This window comes from Oncorhynchus kisutch, unplaced genomic scaffold (genome assembly GCF_002021735.2).
Source record: "Oncorhynchus kisutch isolate 150728-3 unplaced genomic scaffold, Okis_V2 scaffold1994, whole genome shotgun sequence".
NCBI lineage: Eukaryota > Metazoa > Chordata > Actinopteri > Salmoniformes > Salmonidae > Oncorhynchus > Oncorhynchus kisutch.
Window position 1 is genome coordinate 15,001 of NW_022263939.1, and position 22,064 is coordinate 37,064.

General features: G+C 43.7%; 2 pseudogenes; both read right to left on the reverse strand.

Annotated features, from left to right (window-relative positions):
• Nucleotides 1-9,229, reverse strand: part of LOC109878114 (dnaJ homolog subfamily B member 12-like) — a 23,132-nt pseudogene extending 13,903 nt beyond the window's left edge.
• An 11,049-nt stretch (nt 9,230-20,278) lies between these two features.
• LOC116368786 (acyl-CoA desaturase 1-like) lies at nt 20,279-21,859 on the reverse strand (annotated as a pseudogene).
• Between the last annotated feature and the right edge of the window lie 205 nt (nt 21,860-22,064).

Here is a 22,064-nt window from a genome sequence, read left to right on the forward strand (position 1 = left end):
AGGCAGTTAAACCCACTGTTCCCCTGAGCAAGGCAGTTAAACCCACTGTTCCCTGGGCGTCGATGACGTGGATGTTGATTAAGGTAGCTTCCCGCACCTCTCTGATTCAGAGGGGTTGGGTTAAATAAGGATGACACATTTCAGTTGAACACATTCAGTTGTACAACTAACTAGGTATCACACTTTCCCTCATTGCACAAGTTGACTGCGGGTATTAATTTAAAAAGTAGATACACATTCACATTTATTGAGAAATTACAAATAAATAGTTGACGGTATTGAAAAACCATACCGTGGCTTTTTCCAAATACCCTGGTATACTGCCCAAGCCTACCAGCCATCACCGGGCCTTAACCACGGGCCAGCCATCACCGGGCCTTAACCGCGGGCCAGCCATCACCGGGCCTTAACCGCGGGCCAGCCATCACCGGGCCTTAACCGCAGGCCAGCCATCACCGGGCCTTAACCACGGGCCAGCCATCACCGGGCCTTAACCGCAGGCCAAAGAGCCCCTGCTGATGACTACTTTCCCCTAAAGTCAATATATGACCTATGACCTCCCTAAAGACTACCAGGCGGTGTCCCAAATGGCACCCTAGTCCCTATTTAGTGTCCTACCATTGAACAGAGCCCATAGGGATAATGCACTATATAGGGAATAGGGTGCCATCTCACCACCCCAAGTCAAACTAATACAGCTAGCAAACACAAAAAAAAACCCGGCTGAAAACCAACCTTTCCAATCAATTTCCAAATTGTGAAATCCATTGTCATAGCAACTGGAGGATAATCGGTCCCATCAAAGACAGTTCAGCATTGTGTAATACAAGGAAAGAAGACTCATCAAATGATTGCATTATTCTGGAGGAAGTTGCTTAATAATACAGCATAGTCAGATGCATGACTATAGGAGTTTAAGACCGCACAGCTAGGGTTGCAAAACTCCGGTAAATTTTCCAAAATTCCAGATTGCCATTAATCCTGGTTGGAACATTCCCAAAAACCTCTCTCATCGTCACTCAATGCCTAGGTTTACCTCCACTGTACTCATATCCTGCCATACTCTTGTCTGTACATTATGCCTTGAATCTATTCTTCCACGCCCAGAAGCCTGCTCCTTTTACTCTCTGATCCGAACGTGCTAGACGGCCAGTTCTTATAGCTTTTAGCCGTACCCTTATCCTACTCTGTTCCTCTGGGGATGTAGAGGTTAACCCAGGCCCTGCAGCCCCCAGCACCACTCCCATTGCCCAGGCGCTCTCATTTGTCGACTTCTGTAACCGTAAAAGCCTTGGTTTCATGCATGTTAACATCAGAAGCCTCCTCCCTAAGTTTGTTTTATTCACTGCTTTTGCACACTCTGCCAACCTGGATGTCCTAGCCATGTCTCAATCCTGGCTTAGGAAGACCACCAAAACCCCTGAAATTTCCATCCCTAACTATAACACTTTCCGACAAGATAGAACTGCCAAAGGGGGCGGTGTTGCAATCTACTGCAGAGGTAGCCTGCAGAGTTCTGTCTTACTATCCAGGTCTGTGCCCAAACGAATCGAGCTTCTAAAAATCCACCTTTCCAGAAACAAGTCTCACTGTTGCCGCTTGTTATAGACCCCCCTCAGCCCCCTGCTGTGCCCTGGACACCATATGTGAATTGATTGCCCCCCATCTATCTTCTGAGTTCATACTTTTAGGTGACCTAAACTGGGATATGCTTAACACCCCGGCCATCCTATAATCTAAACTAGATGCCCTCAATCTCACACAAATTATCAAGGAACCTACCAGGTACAACCCTACATCCGTAATCATGGGCACCCTCTTAGATATCATCCTGACCAGCAGGTAACCTATGATGAAAATTACAGGCCTCTCATCTTTTTAAGTGGGAGAACTTGCACAATTGGTGGCCGACTAAATACTTTTTTGCCCCACTGTATATTTCACTGGTCACCCCCAAAGCCAACACTTCCTTTGGCCGCCTTTCCTTCCAGTTCTCTGCTGCCAATGACTGGAACGAATTGCAAAAATTACTGAAGCTGGAGACTCTTACCTCCCTCACTAATTTTAAGCATCAGCTGTCAGAGCAGCTTACCGATCACTGCACCTGTACATAGCCAATCTGTAAACAGCACACGCAACTACCTCACCCCCATATTGTTATTTATCTTCTTGCTCTTTTGCACCCCAGTATCTCTACTTGAACGTCATCTGCAAATCGATCACTCCAGTGTTGATGCTAAATTTTTATTATTTTGCCTCTATGGCCTACTTATTGCCTTACCTCTCTAATCTTCTACATTTGCACACACTGTATATAGATTTTTCTATTGTATTATCGACTGTACGTTTAACTCTGTTGTTGTTTGTGTCGCACTGCTTTGCTTTATCTTGGGCAGGTCGCAGTTGTAAATGAGAACTTGTTCTCAACTGACCTACCTGGTTATATAAAGGTGAAATAAATCAATAAAGACCAGGCTACTCCATGAGGTGATTATCCAGGTGTGGGGGGGGGGTCAGGGGTTAGACTCACGGCCTGAAGCTGAGGCTGTAGGGGGCGGCGGAGACCATCATCTGACTGAGAGCTGACACAACCACTAGGATGACGATGGGCAGCAGCTGGACAAAGAGCGCAAAGCCTCCCTGAAAATCACAACACACAGGTTAGTTAGACAACAACAACAACAACAACAACCTGACATGGTAAACTATACAGGTTAGTTAGACAACAACAACAACAACAACAACAACCTGACATGGTAAACTATACAGGTTAGTTAGACAACAACAACAACAACCTGACATGGTAAACTATACAGGTTAGTTAGACAACAACAACAACAACAACCTGACATGGTAAACTATACAGGTTAGTTAGACAACAACAACAACAACAACCTGACATGGTAAACTATACAGGTTAGTTAGACAACATCAACAACAACCTGACATGGTAAACTATACAGGTTAGTTAGACAACAACAACAACAACCTGACATGGTAAACTATACAGGTTAGTTAGACAACAACAACAACAACCTGACATGGTAAACTATACAGGTTAGTTAGACGACAACAACAACAACCTGACATGGTAAACTATACAGGTTAGTTAGACGACAACAACGACAACCTGACATGGTAAACTATACAGGTTAGTTAGACGACAACAACGACAACCTGACATGGTAAACTATGCAGGTTAGTTAGACGACAACAACGACAACCTGACATGGTAAACTATGCAGGTTAGTTAGACAACAACAACAACCTGACATGGTAAACTATACAGGTTAGTTAGACGACAACAACAACCTGACATGGTAAACTATACAGGTTGGTTAGTTAGACAACAACAACAACCTGACATGGTAAACTATACAGGTTGGTTAGTTAGACAACAACAACAACCTGACATGGTAAACTATACAGGTTGGTTAGTTAGACAACAACAACAACCTGACATGGTAAACTATACAGGTTGGTTAGTTAGACAACAACAACAACAACCTGACATGGTAAACTATACAGGTTAGTTAGACAACAACAACAACCTGACATGGTAAACTATACAGGTTAGACAGACAACAACAACAACCTGACATGGTAAACTATACAGGTTAGTTAGACAACAACAACAACCTGACATGGTAAACTATACAGGTTAGTTAGACGACAACAACAACCTGACATGGTAAACTATACAGGTTAGTTAGACGACAACAACAACCTGACATGGTAAACTATACAGGTTAGTTAGACGACAACAACAACCTGACATGGTAAACTATACAGGTTAGTTAGACGACAACAACAACCTGACATGGTAAACTATACAGGTTAGTTAGACGACAACAACAACCTGACATGGTAAACTATACAGGTTAGTTAGACGACAACAACAACCTGACATGGTAAACTATACAGGTTAGTTAGACGACAACAACAACCTGACATGGTAAACTATACAGGTTAGTTAGACGACAACAACAACCTGACATGGTAAACTATACAGGTTAGTTAGACGACAACAACAACCTGACATGGTAAACTATACAGGTTAGTTAGACGACAACAACAACCTGACATGGTAAACTATACAGGTTAGTTAGACGACAACAACAACCTGACATGGTAAACTATACAGGTTAGTTAGACGACAACAACAACCTGACATGGTAAACTATACAGGTTAGTTAGACGACAACAACAACCTGACATGGTAAACTATACAGGTTAGTTAGACGACAACAACAACCTGACATGGTAAACTATACAGGTTAGTTAGACGACAACAACAACCTGACATGGTAAACTATACAGGTTAGTTAGACGACAACAACAACAACCTGACATGGTAAACTATACAGGTTAGTTAGACGACAACAACAACAACCTGACATGGTAAACTATACAGGTTAGTTAGACGACAACAACAACAACCTGACATGGTAAACTATACAGGTTAGTTAGACGACAACAACAACCTGACATGGTAAACTATACAGGTTAGTTAGACGACAACAACAACCTGACATGGTAAACTATACAGGTTAGTTAGACAACAACAACAACCTGACATGGTAAACTATACAGGTTAGTTAGACAACAACAACAACCTGACATGGTAAACTATACAGGTTAGTTAGACGACAACAACAACCTGACATGGTAAACTATACAGGTTAGTTAGACAACAACAACCTGACATGGTAAACTATACAGGTTAGTTAGAGTTAACTGGTAACACTGCAAAACCAACTACCGGCCTTAAGCCTAGCAATCCACTTTGCACAGGCTAATTTCACACACACTATATTTACAAAAGTATATGGACACACTTTCAAATGAGTGAATTCGGCTATTTCAGCCACACCCGTTGCTGACAGGTATACAAAACTGAGCACGCTGCCATGCAATCTCCATAGACAAACATTTGTAGTAGAACGGCCTTATTGAAGAGCTCAGTGACTTTCAACATGGCACTGTCATAAGATGCCACCTCTCCAACAAGTCAGTTCATCAAATGTCTGCCCTGCTAGAGCTGCCCCGGGCAACTAAGTGTTGTTATATTGAAGTGGAAACGTCTAGGAGCAACAACGGCTCAGCCGTGAAGTGGTAGGCCACATAAGCTCACAGAACAGGACCGCCGAGCGATGTAGCCCATAGAGCATAAAAATTGTCTGTCCTCGGTTGCAACACTCACTACCATGTTCAAAACTGCCTCTGGAAGCAACGTCAGCACAATAACTGTTTGTCAGGAGCTTCATGAAATGGACTTCCATGGCCGAGCAGCTACACACAAGCCTAAGATCACCATGCGCAATGCCAAGTGTCGGCTGGAGTGGTGTAAAGCTCACCGCCATTGGGCTCTGGAGCAGTGGAAACACATTCTCACACACACAAATCTGGTGTTGGCAGATGCCAGGAGAACGCTACCTGCCCCAATGCATAGTGCCAACTGTAACGTTTGGTGGAGGAGGAATAATGGTTTGGGGCTGTTTTTCATGGTTCGAGCTAGGCCCCTTAGTTCCAGTGAAGGGAAATCTTAACGCTACAGCATACAATGACATTTAAGACAATTCTGTGCTTCCAACTTTCTGGCAACAGTTTGGGGAAGGCCCTTTTCTGTTTCAGCATGACAATGACCCTGTACACAAAGCGAGGTCCATACAGAAATTGTTTGTCGAGATCGGTGTGGAAGTGGAACTTGACTGGCCTGCACTGAGCCCTGGCCTCAACTCCATCAAAAACCATTGGGATGAATTGGAACGCCGACTGCGAGCCAGACCTAATCACCCAACATCAGTGTCAGACCTCACTAATGCTGTTGTGGCTGAATGGAAGCATGCCCCCACAACAATGTTCCAACATCTAGTGGAAAGCCTTCCCAGAAGAGTGGAGGCTGTTATAGCAGCAAAAGGGGGGGGACCAACTCCATATTAATGCCCATGATTTTGGAATGAGATGTTGGACAAGCAAGTGTCCACATACTTTTTCACATAGTGTAACAATACAGTTCTACCCAAGTAGATCTCAGTTTGCAGGCAGTGTAAAAACAACAAGGACTCCCCCTGCTGTACAGCAGCAGTACATTAGAAAGCCATTAGAAAATGGCTAAATTTATCTACTTAAATGACCTGAACTGGAAAATGTGCAATCAAAAAAAATAAAACTGGCATACCTCTCTCTGTTGTCCCCGTTGTCCCGCTGGTCTCTGATGCCCATTTCTGTATACATGAACGTTGCCTTGAGAAGCAAAACAGACGACCACTAGATAAAGCATTAGCAGTGGAGGTGGCAGTAAAATGTGTGTGTGTGTGTGTGTGTGTGTGTGTGTGTGTGTGTGTGTGTGTGTGTGTGTGTCACTCACTTGCTGGAAAACCCCCTCCGAAGAACATATTGAAGAGGTCCTCGGGTGAAATATCGGCCTGGAAGTCGCCGTTGGTCTGGCCCTGTCTTGACGGATGTCTCTTCTCCTCACCACACTGGTCATACTGTTTCCTCTTGTCAGCATTACTCAAGCAGGCATAGGCATTTCCAATAGCTGGGGGAAAACAAACACCTTTTTAGGTACCTTCAAATGACATTAAATGATATACAATTCATTGGACCGGTTTCCTGGATACAGATTAGACTAGAAAGCATTCTCAGTTTAACACCTTTTAGTCCACTAGGCTTAATCTGTGTCCGCCAAACCGGATCCTTTGAATGGTTATCACATTCAAACAATTAAGAAAATAAGTATGGTTTGGGGGCGTACCTTTAAACGCCTCAGTGGCACCTGGTGCGTGGTTTTTGTCGGGATGGAATTTCAACGCTAATTTTCGATATGACTTCTTGAGATCATCTTCGGACGCATCTTTCTTCACTCCAAGAATCTCATAGAAGTCTTTACACTGTTTTATTCTGGAAACAAAGAAGACAACTAATAAAAGACAAAACACTAAATTGTTTCAAGATATTTTCATGTTCTGATAAGGAAGATTCATTGTGGAAAGTGGGAGTTAAACAGATGTTTGATGTTAATGTTTTAGAAGCCTTGACGCAGTTTCAATATAACATGCCATTTAGCAGATGCTTTTATCAACACATATATATATATATGGTCCCAGCTCAGCAGGAGCGTTGGGCGGCAGGTAGCCTAACGGGTAACAGCGTTGGGCGGCAGGTAGCCTAACGGGTAAGAGCGTTGGGCGGCAGGTAGCCTAACGGGTAAGAGCGTTGGGCGGCAGGTAGCCTAACGGGTAACAGCGTTGGGCGGCAGGTAGCCTAACGGGTAACAGCGTTGGGCGGCAGGTAGCCTAACGGGTAACAGCGTTGGGCGGCAGGTAGCCTAACGGGTAACAGCGTTGGGCGGCAGGTAGCCTAACGGGTAACAGCGTTGGGCGGCAGGTAGCCTAACGGGTAAGAGCGTTGGGCGGCAGGTAGCCTAACGGGTAACAGCGTTGGGCGGCAGGTAGCCTAACGGGTAAGAGCGTTGGGCGGCAGGTAGCCTAACGGGTAAGAGCGTTGGGCAGCAGATAGCCTAACGGGTAAGAGCGTTGGGCGGCAGGTAGCCTAACGGGTAACAGCGTTGGGCGGCAGGTAGCCTAACGGGTAAGAGCGTTGGGCGGCAGGTAGCCTAACGGGTAAGAGCGTTGGGCAGCAGATAGCCTAACGGGTAAGAGCGTTGGGCGGCAGGTAGCCTAACGGGTAAGAGCGTTGGGCGGCAGGTAGCCTAACGGGTAAGAGCGTTGGGCGGCAGGTAGCCTAACGGGTAAGAGCGTTGGGCGGCAGGTAGCCTAACGGGTAAGAGCGTTGGGCGGCAGGTAGCCTAACGGGTAAGAGCGTTGGGTGAAAAATCTGTTCGAATCCAAGCCAGCGACCTTTCGCATTTAACCCCCAACAACTGTTCTCCGGGCAGGGATGACATGGATTTCGATTAAGGCAACCCCTCGCACCTCTCTGATTCAGAGGGGTTGGGTTAAAGCAACCCCCCCTCACCTCTCTGATTCAGAGGGGTTGGGTTAAAGCAACCCCTCGCACCTCTCTGATTCAGAGGGGTTGGGTTAAAACCAACCCCCCCCCACCCACCTCTCTGATTCAGAGGGGTTGGGTTAAAGCAACCCCCCCCCCCCCACCTCTCTGATTCAGAGGGGTTGGGTTAAAGCAACCCCTCGCACCTCTCTGATTCAGAGGGTTAATTGAGGGGAGACACATTTTGATTCAGTTGTGCAACTGACTAAGTTTTTTCCTTCATTTTCCTTGCAATTACATTTTATATGATAATAATTGCAATGACACTAAAATCCATGCATCCTACTTCTTGACAGCATCCAGTTGATCTGAGGTGTAGGATTTGGCTGTCTGCGAGGCCTTCTCTCCTTGGTCCTCCTCCCCTGGTCTTCGCTGCCTTGGCCCAGTGCCATCACTGGTTGACTGGTTGTCATGACCAGGGGTGAAACCATTTTTTGCAATCAAGTCCAGCAGTGCTGGAAATACAGATAGAGTAACATTTAGAGGAACATTAACAGAAACGTCTCCACTGAGCAGGCCCATTGGGGCAAATCTCTGATGACATCTCCCTCTTGTACAGTCAGAAGCACACGGAGTGAGTTATTCGAAGTAACAGCGTCAAAGACCGCTAGCTATGCAGCTACACCGTTTGTATTTAACTAGCAACATGAGATTGGGTGCAACTGAATGTACTGACTACATAACTAGCGTTAGGTAGCTCGCTAATATAACCAGCAGAATTAAACGGACTGTGTATACTACAACAGTGACAATGCAAAATCCAGACAGATTAGATGTTTTATATGAAAACTCTGCGATAATTAGCTAGCTATAGCAACGAGATGGGTAACGTATTTTCGTAACTATAGAGGGCCCTCAATTTCCCAAGAAAAAATATAGCCTGGATGCTAGCTGGCATTCATTTCGCTTCTCAAGCGGCCGTCTCTTACCTCTCGCCTTATCCGTCGGAAAAAGTTTCTGTGCCTTTTCTAGAAACCTAACAGCCTTCTCTGCTTGATTATTTGTTAATGCAGCAGTTGCAATGTCAATGCAACGCTCTGCTTCGTCCCTGTTTACTTCCATTGCGGGACGCAGCTTGAGGTAAATAAAAAAATAATGCTATAATAGCCGTTGTAGGGCGCTTTCTAATGACGCCACGCAGTAAGTAGGGACGAGGTGGTGGGGTCACGCTGGTATTGCCTACTAGATGGAGCCAAACTTTCCATAACAATGCCATCACCTACAGAGAGATGAACCTGGAGAAGCAGGCTGGTCCTGGGGCTCTGTTGACAAACACAAACAGAGCCCCAGGACAGCAACACAATTAGACCCAACCAAATCATAAGAAAACAAAAATATAATTACTTGACACATTGGAAAGAATTAACATAAAAACAGAGCAAACTAGAATGCTATTTGGCCCTAAACAGAGAGTACACAGTGGCAGAATACCTGACCACTGTGACTGACCCAAACTTAAGGAAAGCTTTGACTATGTACAGACTTGGTGAGCATAGCCTTGATATTGAGAACGGACGCCGTAGATAGACATGGCTCTCAAGAGAAGACAGACTGTGTGTTCACTGCCCACAAAATGAGGTGGAAACTGAGCTGCACTTCCGAACCAACTGCCAAATGTATGACCATATTTATTTATTTTTTTCTTTACCTTTATTTAACTAGGCAAGTCAGTCACATATTTCCCTCAGATTACACAGACCCACAAAGAATTTGAAAACTCCCATATCTATTGGGTGAAATACCAGTGTGCCATCACAGCAGCAAGAAAAGGGCAACCAGTGAAGAACAAACACCATTGTAAATACAACCCATATTTATGTTTTATTCATTTTCCCTTTTGTATTCGTTGCAATACTGTATATAGACATAATATGACATTTGAAATGTCTCTATTTCCTTTGGAACTTTTGCGAGTGTAATGTTTACTGTTCATTTTATATGATTTATTTCACTTTTGTTTATGATCTATTTCACTTGCTTTGACAATAAAGCCCTTTGAATTTAATTGCCCTTATGGGGCCCCATGATTGAGCCAGATGATGTTTTAAGTGGAATCAAATCTCATTGAAGTACGGCTACGTACCGTTTTATCGCAGTTCCAGCAAAATGCTTATGTATCTAGTTCAAGTAGTGCAGTAATATCTAGCAATACAAAATAACAATACGCACATAATCCAAAGGTTTAAAATAATAATAATAACAATAAAGAACAAGATATTAAGACGTCAGAATGAGCCAGAGGTGGCACCACGTGTTCAAAAGTGGTGTGGAAAAATTAGCAAGTGTCTTTTCTCGGGCCTGGAGTTTTTCCTGATCTCATGACCTGGTCTCTTTGCTGTCTCCTGTAGTCCACGATCATCTCCTTCCTTTTGTTGACGTTGAGGGAGAGATAAGCAAACTGACCTGTATATTTGTCTATGGATTTCAACCTGAATCCCTTATTATTACTTTAATAAAATCATACGGGTTGCAGGTTTGAATCCCGGGTCCGATGAGAATTGTCTGGTTGGGATAGCTAACAGAGGCGCGTTATGAAATCCTAGATACCGTGGCTTAATGTTGGGCTGAAACAGGCAGGAATTCCCAAACTGGGGTACACGCGCAATGCCGTCGGGGGTACGCAAAATAAAAATGTGATTCACATTTAAAAAAATAATTATAATATTTTCCAACGGGGCTAAACATTTGGGTGAGTTTTTTTCTCGCCTAAGTAGCCTCGTTTCACTGCCTCTGTAACAGAGGGGAACCACTACTTCAAGGTCTCAGAGCAAGTGGCGTCACCGATTGAAACGCTATTTAGCGGTGATGCGCGCTAAATAGCGTTTCACATCCGTTACACCCCCCCCCGATGATGGTGGAGCAAAAGCCATGACATAGTAGAGTCGTAACGTGCGTGCCAGCAGTTGCTCCCGACGCCACTTGGGTACACTGCAGCATCCACGGAGAGGTTCTTGCTGCCAAGGGAATGCTTGACAGCTTGAAAGACGTTTTGAACACTACAGTGAAAATGGTTAACTTTGCTAAGCAAGGCCCCTGAACTCTTGTGTATTTTCTGCACTATGCAATGATGTAGGCAGCAACCATGTAAGGCTTTTACAACATACAGAAGTGGGCTGGTTATCAAGGGACAAACTATTGACACGTTTTTTTTATTGAGAGACAAGCTTAAAGTTTTCTTTACTGACCATAATTTTCACTTGTCTGACCGGTTGCATGATGACGAGTTTCTTACACGACTGGCCGATCTGGGTGATATTTTTTTCTCCCCTGAATGATGTGAATCTAGGGATTACAGGGACTCTCAGCAACTATATTCAATGTGCAGGACAAAATTGAGGCTATGATGAATTCAGATCCGCACCTTTAAAAAAAAATTTTGGCCTAAAATGACATACCGAAATCTAACTGCCTGTAGCTCAGGACCTGAAGCAAGGATATGAATATTCTTGGTACCATTTGAAAGGAAACACTTTGAAGTTTATGTAAATGTGAAAGGAATGTAGTAGAATATAACACAATATATGTGGTAAAAGATGATGCAAAGAAAAAACCAACCGTTCGTACCATCATCTTTGAAATGCAAAATAAAGGCTATAATGTATTATTCCAGCCCAGGTGCAATTTAGATGTTGTCCACTAGATGGCAGCACTGCATGTGCAACGTTTTAGACTGATCCAATGAACCATTTCATTTCTGTTCAAAATGGTGTATGAAGACTGCCCAAATGTGTCTAATTTGTTTATGAATAACTTTTCATATTCAAAACTGTGCACTCTCCTCAAACAATAGAATGGTATTCTTTCACTGTAATAGCTACTGTGAATTGGACAGTGCAGTTAGATTAATCGCATTAGCCTACATTAGCTCAACCGTCCCATGGAAGGGACACCAATCCCAAAGAAGTTTTAAGAAGTTGGAGTTCTTCTCTGTCTGCATTAACAAGGACAACACACAGGTCTTTCCATCATTGTATGATTTTTTTGTGTGCAAATGAACTCAAGCTTACAGACAATGTCAAATGTGATATATAGCAAAGCACTTGAGTGAGTTGGGTGAGCAAATACGCAGGTACTTTCCCGAAATGGATGACACAAACAACTGGATTCATTATATAACTTTCATGTCCTGCTTCCAGTCCACTTATCGATATCTGAACAAGAGAGCCTCATTGAAATTGCAACAATCAGTTCGGTGAAAATTGAATTTAATCAGAAGCCACTGCCAGATTTCTGGATTGGGCTGTGCTCAAGAGTATCCTGTCTTGGCAAATTGTGCTGTTAAGACACTGATGCCCTTTACAACCATGTACCTATGTGAGAGAGGATTCTCTGCCCTCACTAGCATGAAAACTAAATACAGGCACAGACTCTGTGTGGGAAATGATTTAAGTCTGAGACTCTCTCCAATACAACCCAACACCACAGAGTTATGTGCTTCCTTTCAAGCACACCCTTCTCATTAACCTGTGGTGAGTTATTCACACCCTTCTCATTAACCTGTGGTGAGTTATTCACTATTTTCAATGAACAAATAAGGTTTTCTATGTAAGATGGTTAAATAAAGAGCAAAATTATTGATTATTATTATATTATTATTTGTACCCTGGTCCTATCGGAGCTCTGTGTCACTTCCCACGAGCCAGGTTGTGACAAAAACTCACACTCATTCTTATGGTTAATAAATGTATCGTATAGTGTGTGTGTTGCAGGCTTACAATGAAGGCAAAAAACAACATTTGAGAGTGGGCTGACCTTGGTGCTAGAGGGGGTACAGCTGGACGTTGAATATGTGAAGGGGTACGGGACTATAAAAAGTTTAGAGACCACTGATCTACCGTAACTTGTCCAATAAGAAATGTTTGTTTTCCTTTTCTGTTGCAAAACGTTTTGAAAAAGTGTGCACTGGTGAATACACGACTCAGTTAATTTCCCCTCGTCTTTGACGTGTTGATTGTGCTTTGGCTTATTATCAGGTCTGTTATTATTGAGATTATTATATAATATTTACAACTTTACTTACAGATTAGGCAAAAGGTACAATGTATTTTTTATTTGACTGGGCATTTGAACAATATATTAATTCATATCAATGTGGCATTTAAATACAGGAACATACAGTATCTTCAACACGGTATATTTCCCACCTGTAGAAAATATTCTATTTACAGTGCATTACAACATTCCTCGCAAAATGTGTCAGACTGTTGCTCAGGCAAAATGTGTCAGACTGTTGCTAAGGCAAAATGTGTCAGACTGTTGCTAAGGCAAAATGTGTCAGACTGTTGCTAAGGCAAAATGTGTCCGACTGTTGCTAAGGCAAAATGTGTCCGACTGTTGCTAAGGCAAAATGTGTCAGACTGTTGCTAAGGCAAAATGTGTCAGACTGTTGCTAAGGCAAAATGTGTCAGACTGTTGCTAAGGCATTTCAAGAATACTGGAAAAATAACTGCACTGCAAAACAGTAGAGCAACAACAATTCATTTAATTATACATTTATTGAAATTATCTCTGAATTTTACTTCAGAATATATTTCACATTTTACATATACCAGAACATAAGAATGATAACAGTTTTGCTTCCCTCAACATGACAGAATTAACAATATTTATTTTTTGGATTGTTGAATAATACTGCAAGAGAAGTATTTGAATGACTTGTTGTAATAATTTGCAGTTCAGTAAAACTCTACGATTAGTTCTCAGTAGCATTTCACATTAAAGTATTCCTGTTCCCAGATCAACGTGTGCTGTATAGCCAACTCCTACAGCTGTTTTGATGTACAGCACAAACTGATCCGGGACCAGGCTAACATTAAAGACCCTTTTTTGTTCAAAAGTTCCATGTAGATGTCATGTCCTGTCTCTGTACCTCCTTCAGGTTGGCACGTCTATCAGACTCAGCCACGGTCCACTAAAGTACATTAAATACAGTAAACCACCAATTCATTCATATCTGATGGAACTAAAACACTTAGATCTGCATTGTGGTACCTGTCATTTCTGCCTTTCACTGCCTTTGGCTGTTTTTAACCAAACTAAACGGGATGTGAACACAGAAAGGATCAGGAATGGATTAAAGTCATCATAAGGCATTGGGCAGTAGTAGAGTATCCTGACTCAGTCTTTTTTAAGTACAGTCAACAATGTGATTTCCTGTGTTATATATATATATATATATATCCTTTTAATGTAAGAGCTGTTTGAAAAGACTGCCTGAAATTTCTGCCTGTTTTGGTGAGAGGGAGTTTTGGCCTCACATGGTGACATCACCATGTGGTAAATGAGTTAATCGACCAATAAGAAAGAGAGTTCCAGACCTCTCTGCCAATAACAGCTCGTTTTCAGTTTCCCCCTCCCACTCAGAACCACTTCCAGACAGTTCAAGCTAAACATTTGCTTGAGAAATTGCTCTTGCTACAAAGCTATTTTCTTTTTGACCTTTTTAATTGAAAACAATCACAGTAAGGTAGTTAATTGTTACCCAGAAATGCTAGACATTGCGATAAAAATAGCTGCTTTCGAACCTTTAAAATTGTTTAAAAAAAGGTGCTCAAATAATTCCTTTTAGAAGTTCTGTGCTACTGCCAAGGAAAAAAGTCCTTAAAGCAATACATTTTCATGCCATTTTCTTTCAGTAAATGAAAACCACAAATGGCGAAAAAATACACAATAAATGCATAAAGAACATTTTGTCAAGTTAACATACAAACAGAATCTTTCAAGTTGAATGAAAGTAACTCCCTTTTATTGAACAAGATCCTAAGTCACAATCTGAGCCTCTGTAGAACATCCAAAGGCCCCTAGATCTTCTATGGTCCAAATAACACCTGGGCCTACTGCATGTGTTACTACCTTACTGAGAAAAACACATCACCAAGAATGCTTCCGTGTCAATGTTATCTTTTGCATGCTCTACGACTGTCTCGGGTAACAACTAATTGACTTTATTTAGCTAGTGGCAGGGAAATCAGGGCAGTTGTTTAGGTTATGACAAAGACCACACTTTTAAGCGTTTGGCCCAGTAACTGAAAGGTCACTGGTTCGAATCCCAGAGCTGACTAGGTGCAAAAATATATATATATGCCGATGTGCCCTTGAGCAAGGCACTTAACCCTAATTGCTCCTGTAAGTTGCTCTGGTTAAGAGCCGTCTGCTAAATGTCTGAAAAAGTTTTAAAATCTTGTACAATCTTATGACCTAAGTAGCTAAACAGCATTATCCAGCTACAAGGGGTTAATAATGGCTCTATGGTAAGGCTGCACTACACATGTCCAACCAATGGCACGTTATGGGCACATAGAGGTAACTGGCAAAATAAAAGCAACACCAACATCGTGTCAATAGAACGCTGGCCCACCACGAGCCAGAACAGCTTCACCTTGGCATAGATTCTACACGTGTCTGGAACTCTGTTGGGAGGCTTGCGACACCATTATTCCAGGGAGAAATTCCACCAGTTGGTTGTTTTGTTGGCGGCGGTGTTAAAACGCCGTCTCAAGGCGCCGCTTCAGAATCTCCCGTAAAAGTGTTCAATTGGGTTGAGATCAGGTGACTGAGACGGCACTTGGTTTTACATCGTTTTCATGCTTATCAAACCACTCGTGCCCTGTGGATGGGGGCATTGTCATCTTATGGGGACGTAGCCATGGTAACCATAATAATGGCCTGCCCAGCCATTTGTATGCATGACCCTAAGCATTATGGGATGTTAATTGTTTAATTAACTCAGGAAACCACACCTGTGTAGAAGCACCTGCTTCAATACACTTTGTATCCCTCATTTACTCAAGTGGTATTATTTTAGCAGTTAGATTTATTATCAAATATTACGAGAAAATCAACTAACATTTTCATGCTATGGCAGAGAGGATGGTATGGAAGAAATGTACCGTAAAGTAGTTGGTGAATGTTTTAAACTAAATGTGGGTTAACTCCTTATATAACCGTGTTATCAATAAGTTAAATATTATGAGACTGGGGATACTGGGGCAGGTAGCCTAGTGGTTAGAACCGTTGGGCCAGGTAACTAACTGAAAGGTTGCTAGATCAAATCCCAGAGCTGACAAGGGTAAAAATCTATCGTTCTGCCCTTAAACCAAGGGCATTTAACCCCACGTTTCCTAGACCAGTAACCCACTGTTTCCTAGACCAGTTAACCCACTGTTCCTAGACCAGTTAACCCACTGTTCCTAGACCAGTTATCCCACTGTTCCTAGACCAGTTATCCCACTGTTCCTAGACCAGTTAACCCACTGTTCCTAGACCCACTGTTCCTAGGCCCGTTAACCCACTGTTCCTAGGCCCGTTAACCCACTGTTCCTAGGCCAGTTAACCCACTGTTCCTAGACCAGTTAACCCACTGTTCCTAGACCAGTTAACCCACTGTTCCTAGACCAGTTAACCCACTGTTCCTAGACCAGTTAACCCACTGTTCCTAGACCAGTTAACCCACTGTTCCCAGGCCGTCATTGTAAATAAGAATGTGTTCTTAACTGACTTGCCTGGTTCAATAAAGGTTAAAAGAATACTGCAGGTCCCTCTTCAGGATTCAGAAGTACAATTTTATGGCCATAATCCTAACAACTACATTTTACATTCACCTTTTACTAGTTTACTTGTATCAACAAATAATTTTTTATTGAGTTGTCTTTTTGTCAATTCAATTAAAAGTGCTGTAGACTACAAATACGTCTGTGAAAAGAGTACACACAGCCTACAGTAGAATGGCCATGGCATAGACAGAGAACTGTTTCATATTCATGGCCGGATTACCAACTGGGAAATTAGCTATCTCTGCCCCATGGCTAAATGTGTACATTGCAGGAAGTTAGCTTTAAAAAATGTCTTGCTCCACTGCCATGAGTGGGGGGGAGGCTTTCAAAATATTATTGCCTAGGGCCCCAGATGTGGTTAATCAGCCCTTGCTTCTATAAGAAACAGCACATAAAAAAATATGTGTTTACTGTATATGTGGTTGCCACTCTAGGGAGGGGGAGCGTGTATTCTTCTTTTGTTTTCTAAGATGTATAAAATCTATTTTTGTGACAGTACCGCATGCCTGTGTTTTATCCAGTTCCACTGCGACCCCTCTCATTTATCCAGTTCCACTGCGACCCCTCTCATTTATCCAGTTCCACCTCGACCCCTCTCATTTATCCAGTTCCACTACGACCCCTCTCATTTATCCAGTTCCACCTCGACCCCTCTCATTTATCCAGTTCCACTGCGACCCCTCTCATTTATCCAGTTCTACCTCGACCCCTCTCATTTATCCAGTTCCACTGCGACCCCTCTCATTTATCCAGTTCCACTGCGACCCCTCTCATTTATCCAGTTCCACCTCGACCCCTCTCATTTATCCAGTTCCACTGCGACCCCTCTCATTTATCCAGTTCCACTGTGACCCCTCTCATTTATCCAGTTCTACCTCGACCCCTCTCATTTATCCAGTTCCACTGCGACCCCTCTCATTTATCCAGTTCCACCTCGACCCCTCTCATTTATCCAGTTCCACCTCGACCCCTCTCATTTATCCAGTTCCACCTCGACCCCTCTCATTTATCCAGTTCCACTGCGACCCCTCTCATTTATCCAGTTCCACTGCGACCCCTCTCATTTATCCAGTTCCACTGCGACCCCTCTCATTTATCCAGTTCCACTGCGACCCCTCTCATTTATCCAGTTCCACTGCGACCCCTCTCATTTATCCAGTTCCACTGCGACCCCTCTCATTTATCCAGTTCCACCTCGACCCCTCTCATTTATCCAGTTCTACCTCGACCCCTCTCATTTATCCAGTTCCACTGCGACCCCTCTCATTTATCCAGTTCCACCTCGACCCCTCTCATTTATCCAGTTCTACCTCGACCCCTCTCATTTATCCAGTTCCACTGCGACCCCTCTCATTTATCCAGTTCCACTGCGACCCCTCTCATTTATCCAGTTCCACTGCGACGCCTCTCATTTATCCAGCCACTGCGACCCCTACTTCATTTTATCCAGTTTCCTCCACTGCGACCCCCTCTCATTTATCCAGTTCCACTGCCGACCCCTCTCATTTATCCAGTTCCACTGCCACCCCTCTCATTATCCAGTTCCACTGCGGACCCCTCTCAATTTATCCAGTTCCACTGCGACCCTCTCATTTATATCCAGTTCCACTGCGACCCCTCTCATTTATCCAGTTCCACTGCGACCCCTCTCTATTCATCCAGTTCCAACTGCGACCCCCTCTCATTTATCCAGTTCCACTGCGACCCCTCTCATTTATCCAGTTCCACTGCGACCCCTCTCATTTATCCAGTTCACTGCGACCCCTCTCATTTATCCAGTTCCACTGCGACCCCTCTCATTATCCAGTTCCACTGCGACCCCTCTCATTGATCCAGTTCCACTGCGACCCCTCTCATTTATCCCAGTTCACCTCGACCCCTCTCATTTATCCAGTTCTACCTGCGGACCCCTCTCATATCCAGGCGACCCTCTCATTTATCTCAGTTCCACCTCGACCCCTCTCATTTATCCAGTTCTACTCGCACTCGACTCCCTCTCATTTATCCAGTTTCCACTGCGACCCCTCTCATTTATCCAGTTCCACTGCGACCCCTCTCATTATCCAGTTTCCACTGCGACCCCTCTCATTTATCCAGTTCCACTGCGACCCCTCTCATTTATCCAGTTCCCACTGCGACCCCTCTCATTTATCCAGTTCCACTGCGACCCCTCTCATTTATCCAGTTCCACTGCGACCCCTCTAATTTATCCAGTTCCACTGCCGACCCCTCTCATTTATCCAGTTCCACTGCGACCCCCTCTCATTTATCCAGTTCCACTGCGACCCCTCTCATTTATCCAGTTCCACTGCGACCCTTCTCATTTATCAGTTCCACTGCGACCCCTCTCATTTATCCAGTTCCACTGCGACCCCTCTCATTTATCCAGTTCCACTGCGACCCCCTCTCATTATCCAGTTCCACTGCGACCCCTCTCATTTATCCAGTTCCACTGCCGACCCCCTTCATTATCCAGTCCCACTGCGACCCCTCTCATTTATCCAGTTCCACTGCGACCCCTCTCATTTATCCAGTTCCACTGCGACCCCTCTCATTTATCCAGTTCCACTGCGACCCCTCTCAATAAAGTAAGACTAAGATTTAAACACTGTGCTGTAAACTCTAACAATGTTGAATAACAACCAAGTCAGTTGAAACCTAATACATCTCATATACTCTATGAAATGGAACATGGGTTTTCCACATTTCAGGACTCTATTCCTCATAATATCCAGTAAATCATTGAGTATTAAAGTAACTTCCAGATTTTTATGAATTAGTTTCCCCTTCCAATTAAAAAAAAAAGAAGTCTGTTCAAAGCAGCTTTTCTGTGTTGGAATGGTGTGGGCGTATCTACCGGTCATAAAAATATTCATGTGAGTAAACCGCTGATTGGCCAGCACTTCATACTCTATGAGGAAATAGCAAGGCTTTTTTTAAACCGTCTGTTTGAGATATAACTTTGAATTGGAGTTTTTTGCTTTGGCCACAAATACAAGTATAGGACGAGTCCACAACATTATTTGGGTTTGAGTAAACAGAATATGACCTTTTAAAAGTGAGACTTTCACTGGACAGTTACTTTGAGAATAGAAAAGTATCTGTGTTGGTTGCACGACCCACATTACAATGAAAGCTATGGACACAACTGACAGCTTCACTTCAAGACGGGAGATTTAAAAGGTGTCACAACAAACAAGTTTAAAATGTTATTTTATTCTTATTTCTTATTTTTAAAGCTTTTCTTATTTTCCAATCTCTCCTTTAATACTTGACAGCAGTATTAAAGAGAAACTCTGGATTGATTGCCTAGGCAACATCAATGTAACATTGCAGCAGAAGAAGAATTCACAGCTCATGAACACCCTCCTCCAGCCTACTGAGGGAGGCTCGACCAATGGCAGCATACCAGCTTTGGCAACAGACAGATTTGGACCATTTCACACAACAGACTATTTGCTGCAGCGAAGAAGAAATGAAACAGTAAAACGTAAGGTGATTAAAGGTCCTTATTTTAAAAGCTAACATGAATCTTTAAGAACTCTTTAGGAAATCTGTAAAAAGCTCACAAAGGAGAAGAGTGAAGCTGTGACTGTAGCTACAAGATAGAGAAGCATCTCTCAAAATTACACTGCAAACTAAACTTTTGTCGGTTTTATATATATGTATTTCTTTTATTATTTTTACATCGGTTTTTGTTTTGGAGCTTTTTTGAGATTGGGGGACAACCTCCTAGCCACTCCGGTTCCGGGTGCTTCCGTCCCCAGTGCGCTGAGCCCGGGCCAGCACTATTTCAGTGGACACTCTCTTGCGGTCCTTTGCCAGGCCGGAAGGAAACACATGAAGTCGATGAAACAGGTGGTCAGGTTCAGTTTGCAGCCAACTCACTTGATGCATAATCATATGGGAAGGTGTGGTGATAGTTATGGAACCCCTCACCTGAAAGTGACAGGAACCACAGTCAGGATAACCGTTGGCCCGTTATTTACACAGAATCATATATTCAAGATATCTGTAAGATGTGAACACCCACCATGGTTTGATATAGAAGCTACTATAAATATTAATTTTCTGTCAACTCAAAAACCAAAAGTTCATAAACTTGCTCTTCATCGGACAATGAACAAACCAATCCCCTTTGGATCTCTTTGACAAACAGGTGGAATCAAAGTAAACTGACAGCAGGTTTAAAAACATATCAAGTGTTTAATATCCACCCAGGAAGGGTAATTACAAGGCCAGAAGTCAACGCTCGTTCTGTAGGCTACTGGTCTGCGATAATTGTGTAGTATAGAGTCATTTATTTAGTTATTTACCCCGTTTTCAATTTTATGGTTTCCCATTGGTAGTTACAGTCTGTCTCATCGCTGCAACTCCCCTACGGACTCAGGGGAGGCGAAGGTCAAGAGCCGTGCGTCCTCCGAAACACAACCGGCCAAGCCACACTGCTTCTAGACAAAACGGCCACTTAACCCTGGAAGCCAATCGCACTAATGTGTCGGAGGGAAACGCCGTACACCTGGTGACCGTGTCCGCGTGCACTGCGCCCGGTCCGCCACAGGAGTCGCTAGTGCATGACGGGACAAGGATAATCCCTGCCGGCCAAACCCTCCCCTAACTCAGACGACCGCTGGGCCAAACCCTCCCCCTAACCCAGACGACGCTGGGCCAAACCCTCCCCTAACTCAGACGACGCTGGGCCCAAACCCTCCCCTAACCCAGACGACGCTGGCCAAACCCTCCCCTAACCCAGACGACGCTGGGCCAAAACCCTCCCCTAACCCAGACGACGCTGGGCCAAACCCTCCCCTAACCAGACGACGCTGGGCCAATTGTGCGCTGCCCCACGGGTCTCACCGGTCGCGACAGAGCCTGGACTCGAACCCAGAATCTCTAGCGGCACAGGCTAGCAATTGCGATGCAGTGCCTAGACCACTGCATCACTCAGGAGACCCCAGTATAGAGTCATCTATGATATAACTACCATGTTATAAAAGGAGCGACATTAATGAAAGATCTTAAGATATCTTTTAAAATGGCAAGAGTAGCTAACATACCTATGGCACTAAGGGTGACAAACTTGTTCTCTCTGGGGTGATGTTGGTGTCGTAGGGCCGGTTTCCCCACATGTGGGCAGCACTGTTGACCAGCCAGGTAGCGTTTCAGTACCAGGGTGTACCTCAGCAGACCCGGCACGAAGTAGCCCAGCCACCAGGCTCTCTCCCACAGGCACCAAGGAACAAACATGGGGTATGGAGAAGCACATCAGCACCACTGACATCTTGTAATACCTGTGGAGAAGACCAGAGAACAGAGACATATCCTCTATGACATCATGTAATACCTGTGGTACGGAGGCAGCAACAGAAGATACATGTCTATTCAAACTGTCAGTGTAACAAGCATTTACTCTCCGTGGGGTCCGGCAACAGGAAAGGCATTATACAATTGTGAAAACATCACCATACATTCATAACAGATTTCACCACACACTGT